Raw genomic sequence first — 14,056 nt, forward strand, 5'->3', positions numbered from 1 at the left:
CCATCTGCATTGGCTCCACATCATTTTAACCAGGGTCTAGCAAAAACTATCAATCTAAAATTAACATTTTTAATTGAGCTAGTATATCCTGCTTTTTGTAGAAGATAAATCCATCACCCTTTGCGCGAAGAACATTTTCCTAACTTCTCTGCCGAATAGCCTGTCTCTGATTTTAACATGATGTCCTCTTGTCGTAAACTCCCCCACGAACGGTGAAAAAACCTTTATCTCTATCTATCTTATCAATTCATTTTAAAACCTTAAAAATCTCAATAAAATCACCACTTAACCTTCTATATTCCAGGGAGTACAGGCCAAGTTTATGTAATCTCTCCTCATAATTTAACCCGTGGCATCCTGGTAACATTCTGGTGAGTATGAACTGAACACATTCCAATCCAGCCTATCATTTCTAATGGTCCGTGCCCTTAAGGGGACTAGATATAATGGATAGAAACAGCTTATTGCCCTTAGCAGAGGGCTCAACAATCAGCAGCCATACATTTATACTGATTAGAGAAGGTTTACAGGAGATGTGATGGGAAATTTCCACACGCAGATAGTTGTGGCTGTGAAAAACGCACTACCTAAACATTGGTAGAGGCTGAAACATTTAGCATATTTCAAAAGTATTTGGATATGCAACTGAAGTGCCGTAACGTGCAGGGTTATTGAGCTTAAGGTGGAAAGTGTGATTAGGCTGGATAACAGTGGCGCGGACAGGATGGGCCGAAATTGCCTACTTCCGTGCTGTAAACTTCTATGAATCTATTATATTCTATAACTTAGAGGACTCCAGATATAGTCTAACTACATCTCTGTTCAGTTGAAGAAAAACTTCCATTGCTTTATAGTCTAACCCCTAGTTATAAAGCCTAACATGCCATTAATTGTTTCGAATATATTCGTAACTTGCTACTGCATTTTAGCGGTATGCGCACTGAGACTGCAAACCACTTTGGAAATCCATCCCTCCGAGTTGTGCTCCATTTAATTACTATCGGATCTAAACTTTGTGATCTAAAATGGGTGACCATACAATTACCTGTTTGGAATCTATCTGCCACTGAATCGTCCATTCATTTAAACTATCAGTATATCTTTATAAGTATACGCTAACGTCTGTACTAATTACTATATCACCAATATTTGCAACATCGGCAAACTGGGATATCTGGCTGCCTGTTGTGCCTTCTTAATCTTTAAGAAATATAAAATGAAACAATTTCTTTAAAACTGACATTTTAAAACGTGCAATGCTTTGAAGCACTGATAGGGTCTGTGCGAAGAGGAAGGTAGGAATAAGATTTCAGCTCGATGACACATTTGATCCTGCAAATATACATCATGCAAGTGTGCGATGTTTTCAAACAGCAAAGGCACGAGCTTGCATTCCCGTAGCATCTTTCACGAACGTAGTATGACCCAACTGCTCGCCGTTGCTCAGTTTGAGTTCCGACAGGACCCCCAGCCTCCAGACATCATTACAGCCTTGGTCCAAATATGGCCAAAAGTGATTAATTCTAAAATGAGGCGAGAGTGATTGTCCTTGACATCAAAGCAGCATTTGGCCGAATGTTTCAACAAGGAGGCTCCTAAGTTTAAGTTATCGCGGGGTTAATCTCCACTGCAGAAGACATACCTAGCCTAAAAGAAGATGGTTGTGGGTGTTCGATGCCAATCATCTCAGCCCAGGCTACGCTGCAGGAGTTCATCTTCACCTGCTTCATCAATGATCTGCCCTTCATCATAAAGTCAAAAGTGGGCATCATCGCAGACGATTGATTTTTCCAACTCTAGTATCAACTCCGCAGAAAATGAAAACGGAAAAATATTATCTTTCCATTATTGTGACGTGGTTTAAATCATGGAACTCCTTCTATAACAACACATTGGTAGTAACATCACCTCAGTGACTGAACCATAAAACCATAGAAATTTACAGCACAGAAGGAAACCATTTAGCCCATCGTGTCCTTGCTATCAGACAAAGCACGAGATTTTCAGGGTGCGGTGGTCAAGTGGTAAGGTGTCGGTCTCATAAACCATCTGGGCCGATCGAGATTTTATCACGTTAAATGCGACATTTTAAAGCTTTTTCCTTTTTATATAACAAAACACTTCATAATTTTGAACTTATGTCATAAATCGCCTCTAAACGTTTTCTATTCCAAGGAGAAAAATCTTTCTGACAGGTGCTAGTCCGATTATCCCAATATGTATGAAAATTTAAATACCGTATTAAAACCACACTGTCTTGACGACACGTTTGTCTAATCTCTACATTTATATATTCTCGTGCTTCACAGCAGCGACTAGGGGGCCTATACACAACTCCCACTATTCTCTTAAATCCTTTCCTATCTCTTCATCCTACCCGTAACGTCCCACGTCCGGTTTATCTGAAGTTAGATCCTCGCTTAGAACTGAATCATAGAATCATAGTTATTTACAGCATGGAAGAAGGATATTTCGGCCCATCCGGCCAACGCGGCCAACAAAGAGCTATTCAGCAGAATCCCATGTTCCAGCTTTTAGTCCGTAGCCCTGTAGATTATTGAACTTCAAGTGCATATCCAAGCGTGTTTTAAATGTGGTGAGGGTTTCTGCCTCCAGCAACATTTCAGGCAGTGAGTTCCAGACTCCCAACTTGCTCTGGTTGAAGACATTTCCCGCCAAATCACCTTTAAACTTGCTACCAATGACTTTAAATCTATGTCCCCTGTTTGTTGACCAATCTGCTCTGAAAAATAGGTCGCTCCTGTCCAGTCTCTCTCTACCCCTCATAATTTTGAACACATCAATAATGTTTCCCCTCAGCTTCCTATGTTCCAATGAAAACAAACCCAGCCTACCGAATCATTACTCATAGCTAAAATTCCCCAGTCCAGGCACATCCTCGTAAATCTCTTTTGAACGTTCCCTAGAGCAATTACATCTTTCCTGCAATGACGTCTACGCAGTATTCTAGCTGCAGCCCAAGTAATGTTTTATATAGCTCAAGCATAACTTCACTGCTCTTGTACAATATACCTCGGCGAATAAAGGTAAGTATGCCACATGCCTTCTCAAACAGCACGTTTTCTTTGAAACCTGAAACAGTGAGTCAATGATGTAAATACTACAACAACAACAACTTGCATTTATGTAGCGCCTTTAACAGAGTAAGACGTCACACGGCGCTCCACAAAAGCTTCAGACAAATCAAATGACACTGACACGGAGCCACATAAAAGAAAAATTACGGCAGATGCCCCAAAGCTTGGTTTTAAGGAGCATCCATTTTGACATCTTTTTGAAACACCCGAGGCAGGAATATTAATCAGTGTTATCTCCTCTAGGTCTGAAAGTTGTGAGAAGTTGACTTTTGAATTGGACCCATGGGTGTCGATTTCTTACGATTACATAGGATAGTCAATGCAAAAACAGGCTATTCGGCCCAACCTGTCAATATCGACGTTTGTTGTCCACTGGAGCATCCTCCCCTCTTTCCACATCCAGCACTATCAGCATAGCCCTCCATTCAATTCTCCCTCATATATTTATCGAACCGCTACTTACATGCATCTATAATATTTGATTCAACTTCTCTGGTGGTAGCGAGTTCTACATCCTTACCACTCTCTGGCTAAAGAAGATTCTTCTTGATTCCCAATTTGATTTGTTGCTGATTTTTCTTAAATTGATGGTCTCTAGTAGTGGCGTGGTCAATTAGTTCGTTGCGTCCAATCTTATATTCGTTCATGTAATTCTGCCGAAAAATCAACCATCTATTGCAGTCACTCATCTGAAGTAAAGGAAGGCTGTTTGCTTTAAGAATCTAATGGCACGTTTTCATCATTAACCATCTGGTTGCATGGGCAGAGCAAGCTGTGTCGTGGACTTTCTTGCACATTATTTATCTTTGTGCACAAGAAGCAGGAGATTGAATGACTGACAGAAGAATTAGGAACAGGAGTAAGCCATCTAGCACCTCGAGCCTGCTCCGCCACTCAACAAGATCATGGCTGATCTGGCCGTGGACTGAACTCCTCTTACCCACCCGCTGCCAAAAACCCTTAATTCCCTTTTTGGTTAAAAATCTATCAATCTGTGATTTGAATACATTCAATCAGCTAGGCTCAACTGCTTCCCTGGGCAGATAATTTCACAGGTCACAACCTTCTGGGAGAAGAAATTCCTTCTCAACTCGGTTTTAAATTGGCTCCCCCTTATTTTGAGGCTGTGCCCGCAAGTTCTAGTTTCCCCGACCAGTGGAAACAACCTATCTGCCTCTATCTTGTCGATCCCTTTCATTATTTTAAATGTTTCTCTAAGATCACCATTCATCCTTCTGAACTCCAAAGAGTAAAGACCCAATCTATTATCATAAGTTAAACCCCTCCTCTCCGGAATCAGCCCAATGAATCGTCTCTGTACCCTCTCCAAAGCTAGTATATTCTTCCTTAAGTAAGGTGACCACAACTGCATGCAGTACTCCAGGTGCGGCCTCACCAATACCCTATACAGTTGCAGCAGGACCTCCCTGCTTTTGCACTCCATCCGTCTCGCAATGAAGACTAACATTCCATTCGCCTTCCTGATTACCTGCTGCACCTGCAAACCAACTTTTTGGGATTCATGCACAAGGACCCCCAGGTCCCTCTGCACCGCAGCATGTTGTAATTCCTCCCCATTCAAATAATATTCCCTTTTACTGTTTTAATCCAAGGTGGATGACTTCACATTTTCCGACATTGTATTCCATCTGCCAAACCTTACCCATTGGCTTAACCTGTCTAAATCTCGTTGCAACCGCTCTGTGTCCTCTACACACGCAATTTCCCACTAATCTTTGTGTCATACTTTCCCCACAAGCGGAACCACTCTGTATCTACTCTATCAAAACCTTTCAAGATATTAAGGAGCTCTATTAGTTCACCACTCAGACTTCTCATTTCATGACAAAATAAATTGAGCTTATCGATTCTTTCCTGATAGTATACCATCTTCTCTGCACCCAATCCAGTGTCTTGCTAGTTTATTTTATAATATGGCGACCAGAATTGCACACAGTACTCCTAATGTGGTCTAACTGTAGAACGTTCGATATTGGTCATTTTGAAACCGGCTTGGCCAGGCTGCCTGGTCTATTTAAAAGGGGCCCGCACCTCATCTTTTGAGGAGACAGTTCACAGGCATCCTGTAGTAACTGAAGGCCGTTTGCCAACATAAGCTGATTGCACATTTTCAACATTGTCCATCTGGGTGCACGGGCAGGACACGTCGTGACAGGGACTTGTTGCAGCCTAATTCTGTATGGATGCAAAAAGCCTGAAATGGAATAGTTGAGTTGTGCTAGATGGCAGACGAGAGGTTAAGGCGATGGAGTGCAAATCGATTGTGTCAATTTACTTTGTTAAGCGTTTGTTGCTGATAAACCTTCCAAGCATTTGACTGAATATTACATAAATTAGGCTTTGAATCCAAATCTCATCAAAACTGTAATTTCCTGGTACCATTATGGAACATACCAGAAATAAACACCTTTTCCATTATGCTGCGCGCTCAATGACTAAGTAACGGTGATTTCTTACGTTTTTCTTGATATGCCAACTGAATTTACTGACTGGAAGAATTGTATTAACTCCACGTGATCGGCTCGGTTCATCCTTGGGCCGAATTGCAAGTGGTGCGAGCAAATTCTGGAACTGAGTCATTACTGTTCTTTAAGGAAGGGTAAATGCCCCCTACACGTCCTGCTATACACGTGTGCAGAGTCCCATCCAACTCCCATGATGCTTAATCCCCTCTTAGTGGGACTGGAGAACCATTTTCAAGATGGAGGCTCATGGTCTACTCAGCAAAAAGTGAATGTTCTGCGTGTTCTTTCGGCCAGCTTTCCAACTGGCATCCAACTGCCGTGCGAGCATTGCTGACTATTCCAATACAACAATATTGGAATGTCTTAACAAAACTAGTTTTGAAACGTGACCTGAATTATCAAATAAGATTTTGAAGCATTAATAGCTATATATTGTCGTTTGTGTCGGCATCCACTTAAGGCACACTCTACGTTAAGACAACTATATTCGGTGCTGCTTTATTTCACTGCGAGCGCGAAGGGACATATCTGTGAGGATATTTGCCCCTAATTTACACCATTCATGTCCTATAGTCCACGTCTTTCGATACCCATTGCTGACCTTGTTGCTGGTTAGATCAGCCCAGGCAGTCCAGTTAAAAGTGAGAACCCAATCAGCGAAAAGCAGAGAAATATAAGAGGCAGACACAGGGAGAGATAGAAAGAAGCATGCGAAGACAATAACAGAAAAGATCATTGCAGCTTGAGGGGAATCATTTTGCTCTCTTGAAATGTTGTAAAAGCGTAAAGGATAATTGGGCGACAGTTTAAACGTGCCTCCCGCCCTGGCGGATCTCTCAGGCTCTGCGATACGGAAATGCAGCCCGGCAGCTACAGCTCTTACTTATTCAAGCACTGAACGGAGCTTCAAATAGTGTAGCGGCGAGCAGGTAAACCTGAGTGGATTTCAGGCCCAAAACATTAAACCTACCGGCTATCGCAGACAGTTGTGGTTTGCTGCAAACAATTACTTTCCAGCCTCGGAACATGCCAATCCTATCCTGCAGGGCTATGGGGAGAGGACAGGGGAGATGAACTAGCTGAGAGCTGGCACGCTCTCGATGGGACGAATGGCCTCCTGCTGTGCGGTAACCATTCTATTAATTTACATTTGGACTTCGATGGGAATCGAATCAATAAGTTTGAATGTTTCTATGGAACTGAATCAGCGAGAATTCCAATGCACGAGCCATTGCAACACTGAGCACAACATTTTTAGTGAAATGTTCAGGAAAATCATTGTTTCTTTTGAATGTGATGCAGGAATTATTTGGAGATAACCAATGCATTTACATATCTTCTCTTTGAAATCGAGTGTTTTTCCGGCCCAATATTATTTACATCAGAGTTATTGATTAAATGTCAAAACGCCTCCACTCCATCCCACATATATGTAAATTTGTCATCCTCCGTTGCAATATTGTGTGCTGGAATAACACAGTGAATATGTCGGTAACATTTGGGGATACATCAATTGTACCTTCGATTACTGTCGAAATGTCACAAGCAAAGCGATCAGCTGTACTAGGTTAGGCTCGAGCTCACAACCTCGGCCTTTCTAGGTACTTACACTGTCAGATAAGTACTGCGCCATATCCAATTCCGTCGCTGGAATTATGTGCTGATGCTGTGTGGTATTAGTGCTTCCACCATACAGCTGCCTATTCAAACTGTCTTATAATTCCTCCCCTAAAAATCTATCGAGGTTGGGGCAATTGACATTTTCAAGTTTCGCTTTGATCGATTTTTGTTAGGCAAGGATATGAAGATTTATGGAATCATTGCAGACAAATGGAATTAAGAATTAGTTAAAAGGGACAGAAACAGAAACAGCTGCAAACAAACGTAGCATTTTATTCATATTTAACAGCAACAATATACGTGCCGTGCGCAACTATGCTGTGGTCAGAGAAAAACGCCCGAAGCTTCCGAAACTCCTGTGGCTTTTCTTTGGCTCTCTTTCCTCTCTTCCCTTCCTCCTGCAAGCTGCCAGTTTTAAACCTTGTTTTTAATGTTGCTCTGGGCGAGGGCATTCAACATTCTCAGAACCATCTCTACCGTTTCATTGCTTGTTTTCTATCTTTATTAATTATGAAACTCCTTGATCTACAATGGTAGCGCTTGCGACAATATATTAAAAGGCGGCTTATTGGAAACACGTTGTGATCATAGTTTGGTTTTGTACATAATTGAACCTATATCACTCAAGAGGGAATGTTATATTTACAATAAACTATATCTTCTTGGAAATGTTGGTTCATTCGCTCCCGAGTGCCAGATGAGGAATTGTTTGATGCCCTCATTTATTTCATGTGGGGAACAGGCACGGGTATTCATTCAGAAATAACCCACAGATTGACACTGAGTTAACCGCAGCAAGAGAGACAGACAGCAGCTTGGCACATGGCGGAAGAGACAAGAGAGATGGATAAATAGTAAACGGCCTCAAACTCTAAAAAGTACAAACATCACACGCAAAAGCATTGGCTGCTCCAGGTGAGGCTCGAACTCACAACCGCGGCATTTTCCGGGCCTGTACTGCGTTATAAGTACCGCGCGTTAACCGGTTGCGCCACTAGAGCTTCACAGTCTGCGGTCTTAGTGCTTTCCTCATATAGCTGCCTGTTCCATCTGTCTTACGAGGAAGAAGGCAAAGAATCAACGAATCATTCAACACAGAAGGAAGCTGTTCATCCCACCGTGTCTGTGCCGACTCTCTTCAAGAAGCCTTCAGTTATTCAGACTCCATAGATTTTCGCCATAGACGTGTTTTATTTTTTGTACAATGTTTTGTTATTTGTAATGAATTTGGATGTCCGTGCGGCAAATTTATAAATATATTTGTGCATCTATCTGTGAGTTGTAAATTAAATTGTGTGGAACATTGATAATCAAATTATTTGTGTTCATATATGTGTTATTCTAAATGTATTTGTTTTTATGTCTGCTTTCTTTATGAATTTATCTCTAAGTATCTCCGTGCTATAATTGTATTTAAGTTTATTTGCGAGGTGTTTACAGGTAACATAGATACAAAGCTATACACAGAAAATACATATATAACAAACACAGATGCGCCACAATACTATTATAAATAACTTTGTTGCATTCCAATACATAAACACTAACACAGATATACAAAATATATTTATATCCCACAGAACAATTTGCAACTTAACACATAGACACCAAAATATATTTGGAGCTTTCTTTGATCAAATAATATTTTACTCCTTACGGTCCTCAGCAAATTCTGCTGTGCCTGTGTTTCCTCTGCTTATGCTCAGTGTAAGGGAAGGTTTAGCCGAACCGGGGTATATCGTTTCCCAAGGATGGGCTGATGTGCGCTGTCTGTGGCCACGTTCACTGCTATCATTAAAATATAAAAATCATCTGGACTTGTGAATAAAGGCATAATCACAACATCGACAGATGTTTCAAGCTGGTACACAAATCCATTGCCAAATTTGTTCAACCCCTCACCCGCCCCAGTTGTTAAACTTCCCGCGAGGGCATTGGTCCAAACTCTATTGATGTACAACCCGACCGACTGGAACAGGTCCCTCCTGCGCCAGAACTGGTCCCAATGCCCGAGGATTCTGTAGCCCAACCTCGTGCACCGTTTATCCAGACATGCGTTGCTATTTCTAAACTCAATAGCGCGGGGCACTGGGAATAATCCATAGAATTCCTTTGTGGTCCTGCTCATTAATTTCCTCAATTGCACCTGAAACTCTGATTAAAGGAACTCATCCCCTTGTTTCCTTATGTCATTGGTTAGCACATAGATCACGGCTTATGCTGCTCCCTTTCGCCCCTGAAAATGTTCTGCACCCACTCAGTGATGTTCTTTACCTGGCAGAAGGGAGGATACACACCACGCATGACTCACGTTTGCCGTTGCAGAAAGGTACTGACATTCGAATCCCCAATGACGTCAACTTATGTTACTTTTTCGTTTCAGAAGCAAAGGACTGCGAATCCTGTAAATCTGAAATGAAATCAGAAAATGTTGGATATAGTCAGCCAGTCAGGCAGCATCTATGGAAAGTTTTCTGATGACGGCGTTGTGATTAAATTTGATTGACGTGAAGGGTCAACAATGCAATCCAGATACGATCCGATATTGTAATCCCAAAGCACCAGTTTGTGAGTATTGAAACCAATGCGGTTACCACGCATTAATCTGGGAGCTAAATTGTTGTTCTTGTTCTGGTAAAGACGCAACAGCAGAGGACTGCAATGAAATATCCAAGTATTTAAGATAAATCATATGTTTTACAATTAATAAAACGAGCCAGTTCCAAAAGACATTCAATCTTCAAAACGGTTAACTTCCGCCGTTTAATTTCCGCCATGTCTGCCGGAGTAAAACACAGGTATTGGCTGTTTTTATTAATTGCAGTTCATTGCTGTTGCGACGAGTTTATTTTGAACATTCTCCCTTTAAACATTCTTACAGAGGCCGCCTGACTGGTTCACGAGTTCTCGACATCAATGTTTACTCACCCCTGTGACCGCCACCTAGTGGTTAGGATGCAGCGCTCGCTCATGTCGGCACATGTTTGATGCCCATTCCGGGATTTAATAAATTAAAATGAAGCTTAATATATAATTTCATAACATGCTGTGCAAGATTTATAATTTTGCAATCGCCATTGACAACTTGTCCCGTTCTGTTTCAGACTGATGGAAATACATGGCAACAGAGAGCCTGCTAAACTTCCAACAATTGAGGTCCATAAGGGCACGTACGATGTAAGCACGCACCCGTCGAGGCCCCTCAAGTGCGCTTTTCAGAGCGCGATGTGCGTGCGCAGAAAACTGGCACTGGGACAGTCAAAATGCCTTTTGACAGATCCAACGCATCCCCAAGAGAAGGGTGCTTGAGGTCGGAGATTTGCGCGATTTTCTCAACTCTTGCCTGGAAGATCTCCTTCAAAATCTTACACCTGGTAAAGGTGACAGAGAGATAGATAGGCAGGGGGAGATAGTTATGTGCATGTCACAGAAAGAGAGAGATAGGCAGGTGGTTTTGATGCAGAGGAGACAGTCCTGAGAGAAAGAAAGCGAGACAGAGATTTTGAAAGAGAGAGAGAGAGACAGACTAGGGGGAGGGGAGACATAGAAACATAGAAAATAGGTGCAGGAGTAGGCCATTCGGCCCTTCTAGCCTGCACCGCCATTCAATGAGTTCATGGCTGAACATGCAACTTCAGTAGCCCATTCCTGCTTTCTCGCCATACCCGTTGATCCCCCGAGTAGCAAGGACTACATCTAACTCCTTTTTGAATATATTTAGTGAATGAGCCTCAACAACTTTCTGTGGTGGAGAATTCCACAGGTTCACCACTCTCTGGGTGAAGAGGTTTCTCCTCATCTCGGTCCTAAATGGCTTTCCCCTTATCCTTAGACTGTGACCCCTGGTTCTGGACTTCCCCAGCATTGGGAACATTCTTCCCGCATCTAACCTGTCTGAATCCGTCAGAATTTTAAACGTTTCTATGAGGTCGCCTCTCATTCTTCTGAACTCCAGTGAATACAAGCCAAGTTGACCCAGTCTTTCTTGATGGTCAGTCCCGCCATCCCGGGAATCAGTCTGGTGAACCTTCGCTGCACTCCCACAATACCAAGAATGTCCTTTCTCAGGTAGAAGACCAAAACTGTACACAATTCTCCAGGTGAGGCCTCAACAAGGCCCTGTGCAACTGCAGCAACACCTCGCTGCCCCGTAATCAAATCCCCTCGCTATGAAGGCCAACATGCCATTTGCTTTCCTAACCGCCTGCTGTACTTGCATGCCAACCTTCAATGACTGAAGTACCATGACACCCAGGTCTCGTTGCACCTCCCCTTTTCCTAATCTGTCACCATGCAGATAACAGTCTGTCTCTCTGTTGTTACCACCAAAGTGAATAACCTCACATTTATCCACATTATACTTCATCTGCCAAGCATTTGCCCACTCATCTAACGTATCCAAGTCGCTCTGTCGCCTCATAGCATCCTCCTCACAGCGCACACTGCCACCCAACTTAGTGTCATCCGCAAATTTTGAGATATTACATTTAATCCCCTCGTACAAATCATCAATGTACAATGTAAACAGCTGGGGCCCCACTACAGAACCTTGCAGTACCCCACTAGTCACTGCCTGCCATTCTGAAAAGTACTCATTTACTCCGACTCTTTGCTTCCTGTCTTACAATCAGTTCTCAATCCATGTCAGCACACTACCCCCAATAATTTGTGCTTTAACTTTGCACATTAATCTCTTGTGGGACCTTGTCGAAAGCATTCTGAAAGTCCAAATATACCACATCAACTGGTTCTCCCTTGACAACTATTTGGGAACATCCTCAAAAAATCTCGTCGCCGAGACCATGCAGAAACCAGGCGCAGGCAACGGAAGGAGCATGCGGCAAACCAGTTCCACCCACCGTTTCCTTCAACGACTGTCTGTCCCATCAGTGACAGAGACTGTAATTCCCATGATGGACTGTTCAGTCACGTAAGAACTCATTTTTAGAGTGGAAGCAAGTCTTCCTCAATTTCAAGGGACTGCCTATGATGAGATTTGTCAAGCATGATTTCCCTTTCACAAATCCATGCTGACTTGGACCTATCATGTCAGCTCTTTCCAAATGCGCTGATATGACATCCTTAATAATTGTTTCCATCATTTTACCCACAACCGATGTCAGGCTGACCGGTCTATAATTCCCTGTTTTCTCTATCCCTCCTTTTTTAAAAAGTGGGGTTACATTGGCTACCCTCCACTCGATAGGAACTGATCCAGAGTCAATGGAATGTTGGAAAATGATTGTCAATGCATCCGCTATTTCCAAGGCTACCTCCTTAAGTACTCTGGGATGCAGTCCATCAGGATTTATCGGCCTTCAATCCCATCAATTTCCCCAACACAATTTCCCGACTAATAAGAATTTCCCTCAGTTCCTCCCCCTTACTAGACCCTCTGACCCCTTTTATATCCGGAAGGTTGTTAGTGTCCTCCTGAGTGAATACCGAACCAATGTACTTGTTCAATTGGTCCGCCATTTTTTGTTCCCAGTTATGACTTCCCCTGATTCTGACTGCAGGGGACCTAAGTTTGTCTTTATTAATCTTTTTCTCTTTGCATATCTATAGATACTTTTGCAATCCGTCTTAATGTTCCCTGCAAGCTTCTTCTCGTACTTCATTTTCCCTGCCCTCATCAAATCCTTTGTCTTCCTCTGCTGAGTTCTAAATTTCTCCCAGTCTCCGGGTTCGCTGCTATTTCTGGCCAATTCGCATGCCACTTCCTTGGCTTTAATACAATCCCTGATTTCCCTTGATAGCCACGGTTGAGCCACCTTCCCTTTTTTATTTTTACGCCAGACAGGAATGTACAATTGTTGCAGTTCATCCATGCGGTCTCTAAATGTCCGCCATTGCTCATCCACAGTGAACCCATTAAGTATCATTCGCCAATCTATACTAGACAATTCACGCCTCATACCTTCAAAGTTACCCTTCTTTAAGTTCTGGACCATGGTCTCTGAATTAACTGTTTCATTCTCCATCCTAATGCAGAATTCCACCATATTATGGTCACTCTTCACCAAGGGGCCTCGCACAACGAGATTGCTAATTCATCCTCTCTCATTACACAACACCCAGTCTAAGATGACCTCCCCCGTAGTTGGTTCCTCGACATATTGGTCTAGAAAACCATCCCATCTGCACTCAAGGAATCCTCCTCCACCGTATTGCTTCCAGTTTGGTTCGCCCAATCTATTTGCATATTAAAGTCACCCATTATATGCTGCACCCTTATTGCATGCACCTCGAATTTCCTGTTCGATGCCACGGAGTGATGACAGAGTGAGTTAATTATGTTGGGGGATATAGAGAGCGACAATACTGAGGGGAGTGGGCGGCACGACCGACCGACAGGTGAGAAACGGATGGAGACAAACTGGGTAGGTGGGAGTTATGATTGATGACAAAAAGAGAGATAGACGTGGAAGGCAAAAGGGAGGAGGCAGGCGGCGGAGAATGATGGAAGGGTGAAGTGCGTGAAAGACAGGGTAGGCAGAAATGGAAGACTGACGAATGCAGATAGAGAGCGACAGACAGAGGCAGACGGGGTTGAATGGTGGAAGGGGACAGTAATTGACAGACAGGGGAGACAGATGGGCGTTAGGCAGAAAGATAACACACTGGGCTGAGTTCGAGATAAAGAGAGAGAGACAGACGGTGGGGTGAGGCAGTGAGAGTGGGAGAGAGGGGATGAGACAGACCTGTAAGAGACAGGTAAATAGAGAGTTTGGTGAAAAAATCGGGGCAAACAGGGCGAAACCGCGAGAGAAACAAATGCGGCAGACAGCAACGGCAGACAGATGAGGAGACACAGGCAGAGAAAGAGGCATACAGGAGAGACAGGACCAG

At 43.0% G+C, this 14,056-nt stretch overlaps 1 non-coding gene across 1 annotated transcript; it reads right to left on the reverse strand.

Moving 5' to 3' along the window:
• Window positions 1–8,111: 8,111 nt before the first annotated feature.
• trnai-uau (transfer RNA isoleucine (anticodon UAU)) lies at window positions 8,112–8,205 on the reverse strand. The gene is made up of 2 exons: window positions 8,168–8,205; window positions 8,112–8,147 (listed from the first exon to the last, which is right to left on the reverse strand). It is a non-coding gene; the product is annotated as a tRNA-Ile (tRNA).
• Between the last annotated feature and the right edge of the window lie 5,851 nt (window positions 8,206–14,056).

Source organism: Pristiophorus japonicus, chromosome 25, assembly GCF_044704955.1.
Source record: "Pristiophorus japonicus isolate sPriJap1 chromosome 25, sPriJap1.hap1, whole genome shotgun sequence".
Classification (NCBI taxonomy): Eukaryota; Metazoa; Chordata; class Chondrichthyes; family Pristiophoridae; genus Pristiophorus; species Pristiophorus japonicus.